This window comes from Suricata suricatta, chromosome 3 (genome assembly GCF_006229205.1).
Source record: "Suricata suricatta isolate VVHF042 chromosome 3, meerkat_22Aug2017_6uvM2_HiC, whole genome shotgun sequence".
NCBI classification, from domain to species: Eukaryota; Metazoa; Chordata; class Mammalia; order Carnivora; family Herpestidae; genus Suricata; species Suricata suricatta.
This window is the reverse complement of record NC_043702.1, coordinates 159,254,872-159,271,812: the sequence shown is the minus strand read 5'-3', so window position 1 is coordinate 159,271,812 and position 16,941 is coordinate 159,254,872. Positions and strand designations below refer to the sequence as shown.

At 35.8% G+C, this 16,941-nt stretch overlaps 1 pseudogene; it reads right to left on the bottom strand.

The window, feature by feature from the left end:
* Nucleotides 1-3,558: 3,558 nt before the first annotated feature.
* LOC115288719 lies at nucleotides 3,559-3,655 on the bottom strand (annotated as a pseudogene).
* Nucleotides 3,656-16,941: the final 13,286 nt, after the last annotated feature.

Below are 16,941 nucleotides of genomic sequence, written 5' to 3'. Positions count from 1 at the left end.
TTCTCTTTCCCCTTCTTTTTCAAAAACAAACAAATAAGCACACAAACAAAAAAACTATTTGTGTCTTATAAGTCTGATTGCCTACTTGTATTTATAATCACCTTGGAGGTACAACAAGTATATGCAATAATAACAATAGTTACTACACACTGAATGTTTTGTGCATACCAAGCACTTTTCTAAACACATTGTATATTAACATATTTAATAATCACAATAAATCTGTGACCACTTATCATCTACTTTTTTTATAGATGAGAAAAAAGAATCACAGGAAGGTTGAATGGCTTATTCACATCCCCCAACAAGTAAAAATTGCAGAGTGAGAATTTTAATGCAAGCATCCTAGCTGCAAAATGTACATTCTTTTTTTTTTTTTGGTTTATTTATTTATTTTGAGAGAGAGAGAGAGAGAGAGAGAGAGAGCGCATAAGCAGGGGAGGGGCAGAGAGATGAGGCAGGGGTAGAATCCCAAGCAGGCTCTGAACTGTCAGCACAGAGCCACATGCAGGGCTCAAACTCACTAACCAGGAGATTCTAACCTGAGCCAAAATCAAGAGTCGAATACTTAACTGACTGATTCACCCAGGTGCCCCCGAAGTGCACATTCTTAATAAAAGAGCATCCTGACTCTTAAAATGCTAATGTCCTAATAGAAATAGTAAAGGGACATTAGAATTAATATTTACAAGGAATAACTCTCAAATCTCTTGAGCATGGGCTTTTGGCCAGGGAACTCACTTGAAGATAGAAGAGACTCTCTTACTTAGATTAGATTAAATTACTCTGCCAATAAAAATAGTAAAGGACACTGAGGTAAAAGACCTCAGATGGTTTATAGGCAAGGCCACACAAAGGAACCTAATAAATGTTTGATGGTCCAGAGAGAGGACGGTCTTTGCAAGGCTACTGAAACATGATTGATACTAGCATGAATAAGAAAAATGCTATGAACTAGCAAATTATAGGAAAGAGACTTTCAAATCAGTTGAGCAATGACCACAAGAAGAAGACAGATCAAGCAGTTGCAGATATATCATATCTAACTAAGTTAGTAAGGTATAAGCAACTTTAACAAGTCATATTAATTAAAGAAGATATGCAATTAGGCTAAAAATTAAATGCCAGATTATGTAACATGACTATCTTATGACCACTTGATATGTTGCTCAAACATTAAATACTTTAATGTTTAAATAACACTTTTTAACCACAGATGAACCTATGTCACATTATACTTGCAATATAAAGTATCTGTGAGTGATGAATGATCTACAATCTAATGTTGTAGTTAGGTCATATATGACTATGTCCAAAAATTAATTTATTTAATTTTTTACTATTTTTTAATTTATTCAAGAGAGAGAGAGAGACAGAGACAGACAGACAGACAGACAACACGAGCAGGGGAGGGTCAGAGAGAAAGGGAGGCACAGAATCTAAAGACAGGCTCCAGGCTCTGAGCTAGCTGTCAGCACAAAGCCTAACGCAGGGCTCAAACCCACGAACTGTGAGATCATGACCTGAGCCGAAGTTAGATGCTTAACTGACTGAGCCACCGGGCACCCCTGGCCAAAAATTAATTTAATAAAATCCTGGAAAACATAAACTCTATGTCATAATTAATGGTAAATGTCAATCTTGAGATAATTGAACATTCAGCTTATGTTATTCAAAACTAAAAATTATGGTGTGCTTCATGCAGCATCAGAGAAAATAAAATAAATACATAATACTGGAGAGAAATAGCCAAGTAGATAATATTTGTGTTTCCAAAATAATGCTATCCTTTCCCTGAAGATTATAGATGAAAGAGTGTTAAAAGTTGATGAAAAAAAATCACTTAAGAAGCCACTCAGCCTAGAGACGGTTGCAACAGTGAGGATGAAGAGACATGTCAAGAATCAAGAAGCATTAAAGGTAGAATCAACATAACTCGGTGACTTAGAAGACATGAGGGTGAGGAAGTGCAGATGGTATTTACCATAAGCCTCCTGAGTTCTGGGATAAGTAAGTAGCCCTTTAGTATTGATGGTGGCTGAGTATGACCAGTGAGTCTCCTGGGCGCTGTGAAGGTCTCAAAGGCGATCAATATGTGGGCTTCATTAACAGAAGGACTGGCAATGTAGTTCTGATTACAAATGGCACAGGGACTCTCCTATTTGGACTGTAGTACAGGGGGAAGAGCACTGAGTTAAGTGCATTCAAGTTTACTAACAAACTCAACAGCTCCTCATTCATTTGCCATAACTACAGTAGGGTAAAGAAGCTTCCTAGTTATCCCATTTGTTACTACTATTTCAAATATTTTTGTTTTGAAAATGCAACAACCTCTATATGTTTATAATACTTCTTGTAGTTTTGTAAAAATAAATTCATAAAATCTTCTTTCCCTACTAACTTTTCCCCTCACTGAGGGGAGGGTTTAGAATGGTTTAGATCTAAAGTCCTGTTTGTAAGCAGAGTCACCAATTTTTTTTTTCTTTTTCAGGTCACGCTTTTCAAATGATTGGCACTTACGATGTTTAAATAAGAGGCCTGAGGCTTCCTTAAACATAGAAACATTCAGAGCACATATTAATAACAGTTTTTTTGTTATTTTCATTTATAAATATGGAAATGTACAATAGCATTTTAAAATGAGTTAGTTTGCCTGTATTATGGACACACTAACCCTTTACGGACTTGAAGGATAGATGAAAATCCTAGGTTTTGAATTTATACAAAATGTTTCCTGTTTTAATTCAGACATTCGCTGAGGCCCTACCTTGTTCCAGGCCTGTTGGAAGCAATGGGGAGAAGATGGGTAATAAAACAGGCGAGGCCCCGGGCAGAGGCATAATTAGACAAGCCGTTGTATTACAGAGCATCAGGCCGCTGGGAGAGGACATGAGTGGCTCCTGTCAGGGCAACAGCATGTGTCAAACCCAGACTGCATGACTGATTCCAGGAAATGAGATGAAGTGAAACCCTTCTGGGGGAAGGAGAGGGTGTAAGTAGTGGGGCAGAAAGGGGAGGAAGCAGGGGTGTGAAATCATGCCAAGGTGATGAAAAGTCTTACAAGCCAAAAGTATATTTGAACTGTCCCACCTGAGCGAATGGCCTCTATTCAAAGATGGCACATAGGGTAGGGTCACATGATTTCTGTGTTTTAGGAAGGTTCACTCTGGCTACAATGTGGAAAGCAGATTGGTAGGGATCAGGAAAGAGAAACAAAAGGAAATCCTACAGACAGTTGCAAAAATTCAGGCTGGAAATGGATATGACCTGCATAGAGAGATGGAGATGGGGACTTAGAGACGTGGAAGGGTCAGGGGTGGTATTAGAACAACGTAGTAGATGGGCTGCTGGGGGGAAGGAGGGAGCAAGCCCAGATTACACTCAGATTTCTAATTAACCAAAATATTTACTTATGCAGTACAAATGGCATGCGCACAATCTCTTCTTTCAAGTTTACTGGGTATTATACACACTGTTATTCACAAAGGTTTAGATGCTATATTCCTTCCTGATTCTACAAATAACTTCTAAGCCTTACCATTAAATGCACTGGGGATGTAGCAGTGAATGACCAAAAAAGCTTTTTATGTGGAAGAAAATGAAGGCAGACCCTTGAATTCTACACTTGATCTTAGCCAAAAGGCCGAGAAGCGATTGACCCTTGAATTCTAATATACTAATTGAATTTTTGGTGGGCGTGCGGCAGAGCTGTTTGCAGAAAGCACGGGCTATCAAGACAGTCTGGTCTTGAACTCTAATTCTACCACTTATTGATTGTGATGTTAATTAAGTTACTCGAAATTTAAGCATTTGATACATCATGAGTAAAAGGGACAACATAATTCTACCTGAGGGTTTTAGATTTGCCATTAGATTTGTTGCCATAAAAGTATTTAATTCCTTCTGCTCGTTGAAATACAACAAAAACAACTAGAATGATTAAGAGATGGAAAGAATGAGAGAGAGAGGAGAATGACAACTTCCAATAAAACAAGGAAATTACCTCAATACCTAATCACGTATTTTGAAAATAGCAGCTTCTAAACACAAAGGTTTTTGTACTAAATGACAAATGATGCCAAAAATTGACACCTACTTCTGGATATTGGAAGGCTTCTATGCCATATATCTCTTACTGAGATTTTCAGACCTCAAAGTCCTATCTGATTATCCTAACCACAGAATAAGAGGGTAATATCATGGAGAGACACAGCCCAGCTCCTAGAGAGGGGTGAGGAGGGCGTGTGTGGATCTAAAGGGGAAGTGTCACAGAACCTCTCTCTTGATGGTCTGTAACACAGCCTCTCGGCGGAGGACTTGGCCTTGACCTAAGGCAGGATAAGGCAGGAACCAGGGGCTGTAGGAGGCAGGTGTTGATACAGGTTTGCGGAAAGCATGTATCCAAAGGGACTCTCCCTAAGGCAGGGGGATGCCAAAGTCAGATCTGTGTGGTAGGGCAAAGAGGGCAGGGCAAAGAGCTGCAGGGCATGGCAGATGGGATGGAGGGGTTTTCAGAGCTTTTTTTTAAAAAAAAATGAAAATTAGGGGCACCTGAGTGGCTCACTCAGTTGAACTTTTGATTTCAGCTCGGGTCATGGTCCCACGATTCAGATTCATGAGATAGAGCCTTACAGAGGCGTACGCACTTACAGTACACAGAGCCTGTCTCTGATTCCCTCTCTCCTTCTCTCTCTGCCCCTCCCCACTCATACTTACTCTCTCAAAATAAATTAAAAAACTTTTAAAAATTCTTAAAAAAATAAAAGACACTGCAGTTGAAATTTTGGCTGAAAGAATTCACTCTCACAAACCTCACGACAGGATTTAACATTTCTGAGATGTCTTTGGAATCAAGAAACTCTGATTCCTTGGGGTTCTTTTTCTTTTTGTTTTAATTAATAGTTAAAACATATACAGAAAAGAGCAGGAAACCTCCATTTGTAGACTGACAAATGCTCCCGAAGCAAACATCCATGGAAGTATCCAGTGAACACCAGGTTAGAAATGCAAAATTGTCAGCAGCCAGAAGCTTCGGCTCTGCTCCTTTTTGAACATTTTTCCTTCATCCTTGCCAGAAGTACAACACGCTAATAATATTTACGAGAATGATTCCCTTTCTCCTCCGTGGCTGTGCCACTTCTCTCTGCTCCCTCTGAACAATGTGGTTTAATTTTGTCTCTTGTTGAGCGTTATGCAAATAGATCATATTCTACGCATTCATAATGTCAACATTATGTTGTTAACATTCATCCATGCCACTGTGTACAGTGGTAATTTATTCATTTTCATGGCTGTATACAATATTTTATTATGAATATATATCATAATTTCCTTAATCATTCTATCTTGATGCTTTGTTCTAGTTCCGTTTTTGCTTCTACTTTTTTTTTTTTTTAAACAAGCAGAGGCATTTAAATTTGTGAGATATTTTCCCCAATGTTTCCTAACGGCACTACATATTTGCCTTGAGGTAAGGCACAGAATACACAACATTAAATTTTTTTTTCTTGGTTTAGAGATATTCTCCTATGCTGTTGGAATTAAAATTCATAGAAGCCCTGAGGAAGAGACCTTCTCCTCATTACCCAAAAACAGCAAAATTGGTCTTTATATTCATAATGTGTATATTAGTGTTAAATTGAAAAGTACAGAAACATTATTATGAAGATAGTATACAAATTTCTGCTCTTAGGCAGGTAGTGAAGCAAGATAGGGTAATAGATGGTAGAGTACAGATCAGGTTCTTTGGGTTATATGGTCATAGGCCACTAAAGTTAGCTTGAAAAAATGGCATTTAATTGTGAAGGGTATCATGAGGACATATCATACTATTACTTTGCGAATAAGTCCAGTTACATAACTCAATAAACCTTGTTCTATGGAAGCTACAATAGGGATGTAAGGCAAATATTTTGCTCTCTGTCTCTTGGAGATTCCAGTGGGTTCTCTCATGTATTTGCCTCTCTCTATATTTCCCTTTTGTACATAACCCTCTTTCTCCAATGTTATTTGGAATCAACTGAAGGAGTTGAAAATATCCCTGTTTCACTGCATTTTCTTTTCTTTCTTTCCTTCTATCCCTCTTCCTGTCATCTAGCCACCAATTACAAGATCATATATAACTGTATCCAAGATCTTACTTTCTCTTTTCTTCTAGGTATAAGGTATGAATAATCAGTTGTACTAATTTTACAAAAAAACTTGGTTTGGGGTTGATAATGTATTATTTTAGTTACCTTAGTTGATAATCCATAGCTGCTTTTTTAAAATTAAGTTTATTTTTTTTTATTTTTAGAGAAAGAGAAAGAGCACAAGTCAGGGAGGAACAGAGAGATAGAGATGGAGAGAGAGACAGAGAGAGAGAGAGAGAGAGAATCACAACCAGGCACTGCACTGAGCCCTGATGGGAGCTCAAACTCATGAACTGTGAGATCATGACCTGAGCTGAGGTCAAGAGTTGAATACTTAACTGACTGAACCACCCAGGCACCCCTGTAGAGACCTTTTATTTTCACAAACAGTGCTATGCATCTCTTTGGTTGGCACCTAGATTACACAGTGATTGATCTTTTACAAAAACACAACAGACTGCTCTGCAGGAAGTACTTCCCACTTCAGTACATTAATTACTTTGCCGATCCAGTAGCCTATCTCTTACATTAAAAATTCAGGTGATGAAAAACCTGCTGGAATTACTGAATTTCCTTGAGTATTTCCTAATTTCATTTTTGGCATTAACTTTTATAACATCTCTCTATTTTTATTATTTTCTTCCAGTTTTCTTGAAAAATAATTGACATACATCACTGTATTAAGGCATACAGGATGATGGTTTGATCTATGTACACTGTGACATGATTACCACAAAGCATTCAGCTAGCATCCATCTTCTCATATCAAAACAATAAAGAGAAAAGGAAGAACAAAGAGATAAAGAGGGAAAAAACAATTTTCCTTGTGATGAGAACTCCTAGGATTTGCTTTCTTAGCGGTTTTCCTGGATGAGATGCAGCTGTGTGAGCTATAGTCCTCATCTTGAACATTCTATCCCTAGTGTCGGAGTCCAGCTCCAGCAGGTCCAGGGCTCCCTGAAGGATGGATGGTGTCAGTGGAAGGGATTGAGAGAGCCATGGCTTCTTTCTGATCACCAGGCAGGCCTCTCTGCATTGACCAGAGAGTAGCTTTATTTATTGAAAAACTGTATAGGGTACAGCATAGAAGTGGCAATTGCCTTAGGCAATGATTTCTGATGACAAATAATTGGTATGTAAAAATTTCGTAGAACATAGATTGGTAGAAGACTCATAATCTTTATCAATAGTGATTGATTGTAGGTCATTTAGATGCTTATCATATGGGGAAGGAAGTTAACCTCAGCATTCAAATATAAGACAAAGTTTTTAGCATAGCAAAAGCAAAGGTTAGTTCTTTGTGAGCAGGGTTCAATAGTCTGTTTTCTTGAGGGGAAGTAAACAGGTTTCTCAGGAAATATAATATTTGCTCCTATAAACATAAAAGAAGAAATTCCTATAATCTCCTTCACAAGGTACAGTTCAGAAATGGCTTCCAGCACCCTAGTACTTATTTATCTTATAACGAGGAGTTTTTACCTTTGACCACCTTCTCCAAGTCTCCTTCCCTTTATCCTCTACCTTGAATAAGCATAATTTGGTATCTTTTTTTATTAGTGTATTAGTTTAAGATTTCAAATATAAGTGAGATCATACATTATTTGCCTTTTTTTGTCTGACTTATTTCACTTAGTTTTATACCTTCAAGGTACTACCAAGTTGTCACAAATGGTAGGAGTTCCTTGGGGTTTTTTTATGGCTGAATAATATTCCATTAAATGTATATACCTTAGCTTCTTTATCCATTTCCCATCAATGAACACTTAGGTTATTTCCATGTTTTAGTGATTATAAATAAGACTGTTGTGAACATGGCAGGTACCAATATGTTTTTAAATTAGTGCTTTCATTTCCATTGGGTATTTTCCAAGAAGTGGAATTGCTGTATCATATGGGAGTTCTTTTTTTCTTTTTAATTTTTTGAGGAACCTCTATATTTTTTTTCCATAGTGACGGCACCAATTTACATTCCCTACAATGTACAAGAGTTCCTTTTCTTCTTGCCAGCATTTTATCTCTTGTCTTTTTGAAGATGCCAATTCTAATGGGCATAAAATTATATCTCATTGTAATTTAAATTTGCATTTCCCTAGTGAACAGTGATGTTGCACATCTTTTTACATACCTATTAGCTTCTTGTGTATCTTCTTTGGAGAAATTTGGTTCAGGACTTTTGCTTATTTTTAAATTGCATTATATGCTGCTTACTGCTGAAACATATGAATTCTTTGTAAATGTTGGGTAGTAGTCCCTCATCTATATGTGGTTTGCAAATACTTTTACAATTTCATAGGTTGTCTTTTCACTTGGTTGATAGTTTCTTATGCTCCATAGAAGCTTTTTAGTTTGGTGTCACATGATACACTTGTTATATTTTTCAATTTTGTTATGATTTTCTGTGTCATATACAAAAAAGTCATTACCAGGGTCTATGTCAAGGATCTTTGTTCCTATCTTTTAGGAGTTTCAAAGTTTCAAGTCTTTATTACATTTTGAGTTAATTTTTGTGAGTGGTATAATATAGGAGTCTAGTTTCATTCTTTTACATGTGAATATCCAATTATCCCAACATCATTTATTGAAGAGACTGTTTTTTGTTTGTTTGCTTGTTTGTTTACTGAGTATTCTTGGCTCACTTGTCAAATAGTAGTTGGACATATATCCCTGGGTTTATTTTTGGGCTCTTAATTTTGTTCCATGGGTCTATGTTTTTAATGCCAGTACCATACTGTTTTGGTGATTATGGCTTTATAGTGTAGCTTGAAATCAGAAGTATGATACCTCCTGCTTTGTTTTTCTTCTCAAAATTTCTCTGGCTATTTGGAGCTTTCTTTGTATGTTGTTCCATATAAATTTTAGGAGTCTTGTTTTTGTTTTTGTTTCTTACTTCTGTATCAAATGCCATTGGATTCCTGATAGGGACTGCATTAAATCTGTATATAGAATGATAGTATTGACATTTCCACAAATTTAATTCTTCAAATCCATGAGCATAGTCTACTTCTCCATTTGTTTGTTTCTTCAATACCTTTCATCATTTTGCTGTAGTTTTCAGCAGAGATCTTCACTTCTTTAGTTAATTCATTACTAAGTATTTTATCGTTTTGATGCTATTGTAAATTGGATTGATTTTTTTCTTTTCCAGAAATTTTATTGTTAGTGTATACAACAATTGTTTAATTGGATTGATTTTTGTATGTTAATTTCATAACCTGCAATGTAATTTCACTCATTTCATTGATTAAATCTAATGGTTCTTTGGTTGAACCATTAAGAATTTATAAGTATAAAATCATGGCATCTGCAATTTTACTTTTTCCTTTCCCAATATGATACTTTTTTCTTGCCTAATAGCCTATGCTAGGATTTTCAATATTATGATGAATAGGTGTGGAGATAGTGGGCACCCTTTTCTTGTTCCTGGTCTTAGTGGCAAAGCTTTAATCCTTTCACCATTATTATTTAAAATAATACTTGATTTTTAAAATATTTTATTAATGTTTTTTTTATTTTTGAGAGACAGAGCACAATCAGGAGAGAGGAAGAGACAGGGAGACAAAGAATTTGAAGCAGGCTCCAGGCTCTGAGTTGTCAGGGCAGAGCCCATCACGGGGCTCGAACTCATGAACTGCAAGATCATGACCTGGGCTGAAGTCGAACGCTTAACCGACTGAACCATACTGATTCCCCCAAAATAATACTTGTTATTCCTGCAGGTGCAATACTATATAACACAAAGGGAAATCAACTCTGTCTTCATTTACATTTTACTATTTATTGTTTCTCATAAAATTTGTTAATTTCTTAGAAACACTGAAAAATGATATAGGTAGCTAAATTGGAAGCCAGGATATGTGCTTTTAATATCTGAAAAGTAGGATTATAAGAAATCCAAAATTTTCAGAGGAGTAGCAAAAGCAGATGCTAACTAAAGAATTTAGGACAGGATTATAGCGTAAGCTGTGACTACTAAGGAAAAATCGGAGGTGCACTGCCTAGAACATTGGAAGTGACAGTAGTTGCAATTCTAAGCTTTAAATAATAATCATCAGAGATTTTTAACATCTTAACTCATGTTTTGTCAGATTTCAAAGTTACTTCAATCTATTGAATAAAATAATTTTAAAGTTTTATTTCAAATTTTATTAACTTATACCTCTTTTTCCAGTGTTATTATTGATAAATATTTTAAAACATAGGTATTAGTCAATTTACCCTCGATTGATTGAGCTTAGAGTTTAGGATGTTTCCACCTTATAACTTGAAAAGAGTATTAGACAAAACATACTTTTCTTTGATGATAGTTAAGAGGCTAAACTTACCATTTTACTTGGTAAATATATTAAAGTCTTAAAAACTTTTAAAGCAATTAAGTGCTTTGTCTAGTTTAGGAGTATACCATAGGGCTGGGAGACAGCTCTCAATCTGCCATTTATTGGCTCAGTGATGATCCTCCTCTTTTTGATCCTTGGTTTTATGAGCATAATATTTGTCTTTCAGGTTAGTTGGTGGATTAGAGCTAACATGTGCAAAATATCTTGGAGTTCCTACTATCTAGTATATTTTGAAAATGTTTGCTGTGGGTGATATTATATGATAAGTTAGTCAGTGGTTGGATTACAATATAATGACCATTATATGATATGTTATTATGTTTAACATAGTTTATACTTTATCCTATGATTGTACAGAATAAGAAATCTTCTACAGGATGCAATATCACATCTGAAACGTATCTCTGATGTTAAATCCTTTTCCTGTTGTCTTGCCACAAAGACATAGCAGCAGATGTTCTCACCATCACGATTTTGGTGACTCTAAACTGCTTACTTTATGTACCGATTCATTGCTTAGTGAAGTAGCACAACTGTATCCATCTTAATGCTCACACTGACTAGTTTGTTAGAATCCCAGCAGAGAATATCACAGAACAGAAAGTTTAATCTTCTGTTGAAAACAGAAATTAGTTTTTAGACATTTCTGAGACATGGGCATTTAGTATGTACTTAGTTACTTCTAGGAAGTAAGAGGCACTCAGCCTAATTTGCCCATGCTATTTTCCGGACAGTTCTAGTTATTAGAAAAATGTTTCTTATATTGAGCAGAAAATCAACTATAACTGCTATCCATTAGTCATACTTTCATTCATTGTAGCAGCATAAAACAGATTTATATCTTTCTCCATATTACAGATATAAAGAGAATTTTTCTGTGCCCGTAAGCCAAGTTCAAATTCTTTGAAATGCTCTATGTTTTTCTAATTTACTTACCAGTTACTTCTTCCCTGCATGCCACATTTCAGCAATAGCAAGTGACGAGTGATGTGTTGGCCTATGCATATCCTTCCCAAGGGACATTGGAAAGTATTTTAAACTGATATTATATCAAATATTCCTGGGAAAAAAAACTTCATGCTCTTTATCAAGTAGTTCTAAAATGACATCATTTGTGCCCTGGTAAAATCCAATTTATAATAAAGTATCCAGGTTTTCTATTTTGTGACATTTAAAATGTTCCAAATTAAAATACCAACTCAATCAATTGGTGTGAAGAATATTCTGGAAGAATAAGGTAATGTATACATATTTGAATATGGAAATGGCTGGAAAAGGTTTGGAGTGAAAATATGCTCTTTGTGGGGAGTTCACATGGTGTGCTATGAAAAGGAATCACAAGGCATCCCAGGTGCCTTAGCCATAGCAAAAAAGCAATGGCATGGAGAAACATGGAGTCAATAGTTATCATATTATGAATACTTATTGTTATATATAATTCATATAATATAAATATTCTGTTGTCAATATTAAACAATTGGAGAGGCATAAACACTGAGTACTTACCAACTTACTATGTAACATCTAATGATCCTTAATTAGTTACAAAAGACAAGTGAATGAGTTTGATGTTTATCATGTATACACATTCCTTTCACTTCATTTCAGAAAGTTAAACTACTCGTTTATCTCTAAGTATTTGGCATTTATGGTTTTAGTAGTGGTTTGCAAGGTGAAGGGGTCACTTAAAAATTTTGACAGAGTCCATCAGGTAAAGACTACAAGGAATATAACTGTAGTAAAACAAGGTTTATTAGATTTATAACTAGAGAAAACACCACGAGAAACTATGGATATCTTAGTAGGAACGGGGAGAAATTGACTAACTCTAACAGTGGGATTCCAGGAAAGCAGGTATTAACCCTGAATTGAGTAGTGGATATTAGGAAATTATTATTCAGGAGATTATTATTAAGGAAATACCAAAAAGATAAAGGATATAAGACCTTGATTGTACCCCATTATCAATATTTTAGTTTCTCATAGGAATATCATAGTCTGATTACTAACAGAGCTAAGAAGCAGACTCAATATGTTCGAGTCTTGGAAGCTAAACATATGCGTCTGAAAAAGCCCTACTTGAAGCTATGCACGTAGGTTGGTAACCAACAATGCCTTCCTGTGGTAAAGCAACCCACTTGGCCTAGACCCTTCAGAGAAGAAGGACATGTTCCATTCTTTCCACTATGATTTCATAGCAAGTTGCTGCTAAAAAGGTTTTAGAAAGAAAGGGTTTTAAGCACTTTGTCCTTTGTGTTGATAAACAACAGCAGTTTTTTTACAAATTTAAAATTTTATTGTGATTGAAGAACTATTTAAATGTACTAGAATGTCCATATTTAAACCATCATATTATTTTTACATATTGAGCAATCACACTTATTAGAAAGATAAAATTACTTAAATGAAGTGAAGAAAACGTGCTAAGATTTTATTTTATTCTCAGAAAACAATTTGAGCAACCTTCAGGAGATAGATTGCTTTGAAAGACTGTGTATTATTTTGCTTAATTGATTAATGACTTTTGAAATTTTAGCTTCAGGGACTTGTGAAGATTAATTTAAAATATAATACTGCTATTGATTAAAATAATAATTGCCTTATTTAAGGGTTGTCTTTCTCCTTCAAATGAACTTGTGCTATTTCTAAAAAAAATTGCCAGATCATCAACATCTGAAGTAGAGTCAGAAGGAAGTATAACTTGACTGTATTATAGTGTATCATTTTAGATCATTAATCTTTACTTTTCAAGGAAAATGCAATAACTAATGGGTGAAATTGTTATAAGCCATGAAAATTTAGAGAAATCTCAGCCTGGAAGTATAGAATGTCTTTCCTACTATCTACTTCCATGAAAACATGAATAATTTTTTTTAGATAAATGCAATGTCAGCATCTATGGACTTTGAATAAGAGCAGTTTCTTTTGCTTAATGAGCTAATGTAACCTGTTAATATTTCAGGTCACTACCTTGAGAGCTTTCAGTACTTAAGCAACTTGGACTCACAGAAAATGAACAGAAAGAGAACAAATAGATCAATATGTGATTGCCAAGGCAATGACAAATTTGTAGCATTTAACTTTTCAACATAAGAGATTTTTAAGAAAAGACAAAATGCACTGCATGAATGGAAAACACTCATTGCCAAACAGCAAAGTTATTCATATGCTACAACATAAGCTGAAATATGTTATAAAATTGGCTTGTTATAAAAGAATACTTAACCTTAATGAGATACAGGCAGGAGACACGTTATAAAACAATCTGCTATGTATTGGAATTTGGAAAAAGACAGACTTCTCCTGAAGGTATCCAATGACGTATAGTTATGGAGACCTTGTCCTAGGGTGGTTTCATCAATAGGGCAATGATCTAGCAAGCACCTAGAGGCTAATGATACTATGATGCATCAGTGACTTTTAAACTCCATTAACCAAGGACAAAGAATTGATGTTAAATACCTCATTAACAAACGTACATGTACAAAGTAAACTTAGATGAAATTTTTAAAGTTTTAGATGTGATAACATTTATAGATTTGCATCCTGGGTGCAGTCACTTCTGTCACTATCAAAAGACATAATGGATATGTAGTAACTTTCTTTAAAAATCACTTCCCAAAACAGTTGGTATTTGACAAAATAAGAATGTAAACTTGTAAAGAATGGATACAAAACTGGGAGATTTGAAAACTTCACTTGAGTGTAAATTTCTGTAATGTCAACCAAAGGCTAACAGAAGCCACATGTCTATGAGAATCAAGTTATTATTCCTCGGTCCAGTATTTCCTATGATTGCTAGCTTCACTCTGCCTAATTCTGGACATCAGAATCTATAGTAAACTTACTTGTCAAAGAGCCATGTAGTGTCTGACTAGGTCTATCATGGTAAGAATGCAGTTTTTTTCAATATATACTAATGAGTTCAGAACTAAAAGGAGGAAATATTCATCAGTCTCCCTCAAAATCCCAATAATCCTTATTTAATGGGAATTTTGAAACTCTGAGAAGTTAAATAAGTTGTTCAATATCACAGTGACATTTTGGCCTTGCTGTGTCTTCCCCTCTTCATCCAATAGACAGTCCTTGGAGAATGAACTTTAAGGTGTTAATTTAGCTTGAGAACAAAAGTGCGGGGACATCATTTCTAAACTTCAACCTGGACTGTTGATGTAGCTATTGCCTCTAGCCCATGGAGACGTCAAAACTACCCACTTCTCCAGACTAGTCATACTTATTTTGTGCAAAAAAATCTTTGAGTTACATCCATCTTCTTTTCTACCTTCCATGTGATAATTTTTAATTTCATATTTTTATTCCTTTGCATTTCTAGACTTCCATCCCAATGTATGGTTTTCTTAAAGAAGCCCCATGGAAGCATTTTTGGTATCCATGGTCACACGTCCATCAGTTTTATCATTGGAGGAAACAATGCATTCTGAACCAAAACTCTGCTCCCAAATAAAATGCATTAAGTAGTTGGGTCTATATGTCAATAAAATAATTTAAATGGCTAATACTTTTTAGCACTGTCAATAACTATGTATGACATTTAAGATTAAAAGCCAATAACTAAAGACTATTTGATACCTATATTCAGGCTCAGCTTTACTCTCAGATCCTATGGTCAATTTTGATCTGTACTAGTAAGACCTTTGACAGTCTCAGTTCTACACTTCCGGCCTGAGCCTCAAGGCAATCTGAGGCCAGTCTGACTCTAGAACGGAGTCCCAGGTTCTGATCATTGCTCCAAAGTCTTGGGTCTAAGTTCCTCTCCTTCTAATGCACAACAGTGTTTTAGAGTCTCTTCCTAAATCCTTCTCCTTTTTGCCATTTTACTGTTAGACTTCTGTCTCCAAATTAGAAGCTGGGAGTGGACTCTTTCAAACCCTGTCTCAGATAACAGAAACTAATCCACAGTCCCAGGACTGGGTAGGAACCTTCACTTAAATGCAGAATTTATTTGAGGGATAGGTTTTATGTGCTTCAAACTATTAGATTCTGTAGACGTAACTTTAAATAAGACAAATATAACTCCACTTTTAATTTTTTAAAATAGGTTTACTTATTTATTTTAAAAGAGAGAAAGAGAGAGAGAGCATGAACAGATGAGGGACAGAAAGAGAGGTAGAAAGAGAATCTCAAGCAGGCTCCACGCTGTCAGCACAAAGTTTGATGTGGGGCTAAAACTCACAAACTGTGAGATCATGACCTAAGCCAAAATCTTAAGTTAGATACTTAACCAACTGAATCACCCAAGCACCCCAATCACTGTTATTTAAGTTAAAGACAATGTGAGATGAAGTCCAGTTACTCTGACCATCCTCCTCCTTGGTACAAGAAATATAGCTTTCTTCAGACTTTTGGTTGTGTACTCTGTTTGTCAACTAAATATCCAAGTTAATGTATCCACTCATTCATTTATTCATGATTCACATAACTCAATGATTATTTATTATGCTTCTATTTTATGTTAGCTACTCTGTGCCAGATGATAGGTATAATGATGACAAGCTAAATAGGACACTGACCTTGGCTAAACCACAATGTGCCCTAAGTTATATGAAAACACAGGTTGGTATGTGAAAGGTTGAAAAGGAAATTATTTTGGTTATGTGGAACTCTTATTTCAACTATTTATCCAGAAGTTAAATCTTACTCTTTGGATAGATATTTTGAAGGAAAACTGTGGCTGGTCCAGCCCTGGATATTCCTTAGTCTGCTTCCTGACCTCTGACTTTATGAGAATGGCTCAAAGTTTTTACCTATTCATTCTAATTTCCGCTCTACCCCTATGAGCGACCAGTTATGTATGTTCTGGTGAATCTTTAAAAAGATTTTTTTAATTTTTTATAATAGTTTATTGTCAAATTGGTTTCCATATAACACCCAGTGCTTCTCCCCACAAGTGCCCCCCACCATGACCAGCACCCCCTCCCTCCTTCCCCCTCCCCTTTCAGTCCATGGTTTGTCTTCAGTATTCAGTAGTCTCCCTTGATCTGTGTCCCTCACTCTTCCCCACTCTCTTTCCCCCTTCCTCTCCCCATGGTCCCCTGCCAGGTCTCTCCTGTTAGACCTATGAATGCAAACATATGGTATCTATCCTTCTCTGCCTGACTTACTTCACTTAGCATGACACCCTCAAGGTCCATCCACTTTGTTACAAATGGCCAGATTTCATTCTTTCTCATTGCCATATAGTACTCCATTGTATATATATACCACATCTTCTTGATCCATTCATCAGTTGATGGACATTTAGGCTCTTTCCATGATTTGGCTATTGTAGACACTGCTGCTATGAACATTGGGGTACATGTGCTCCTATGCATCAGCACTTCTTTATCCCTTGGGTAAATCCCTAGCAGTGCTATTGCTGGGTCATAGGGGAGTTCTATCGATAGTTTTTTGAGGAGTCTCCACAGTGTTTTCCAGAGCGGCTGCACCAGTTTACATTGCCACCAACAGTGTAGGAG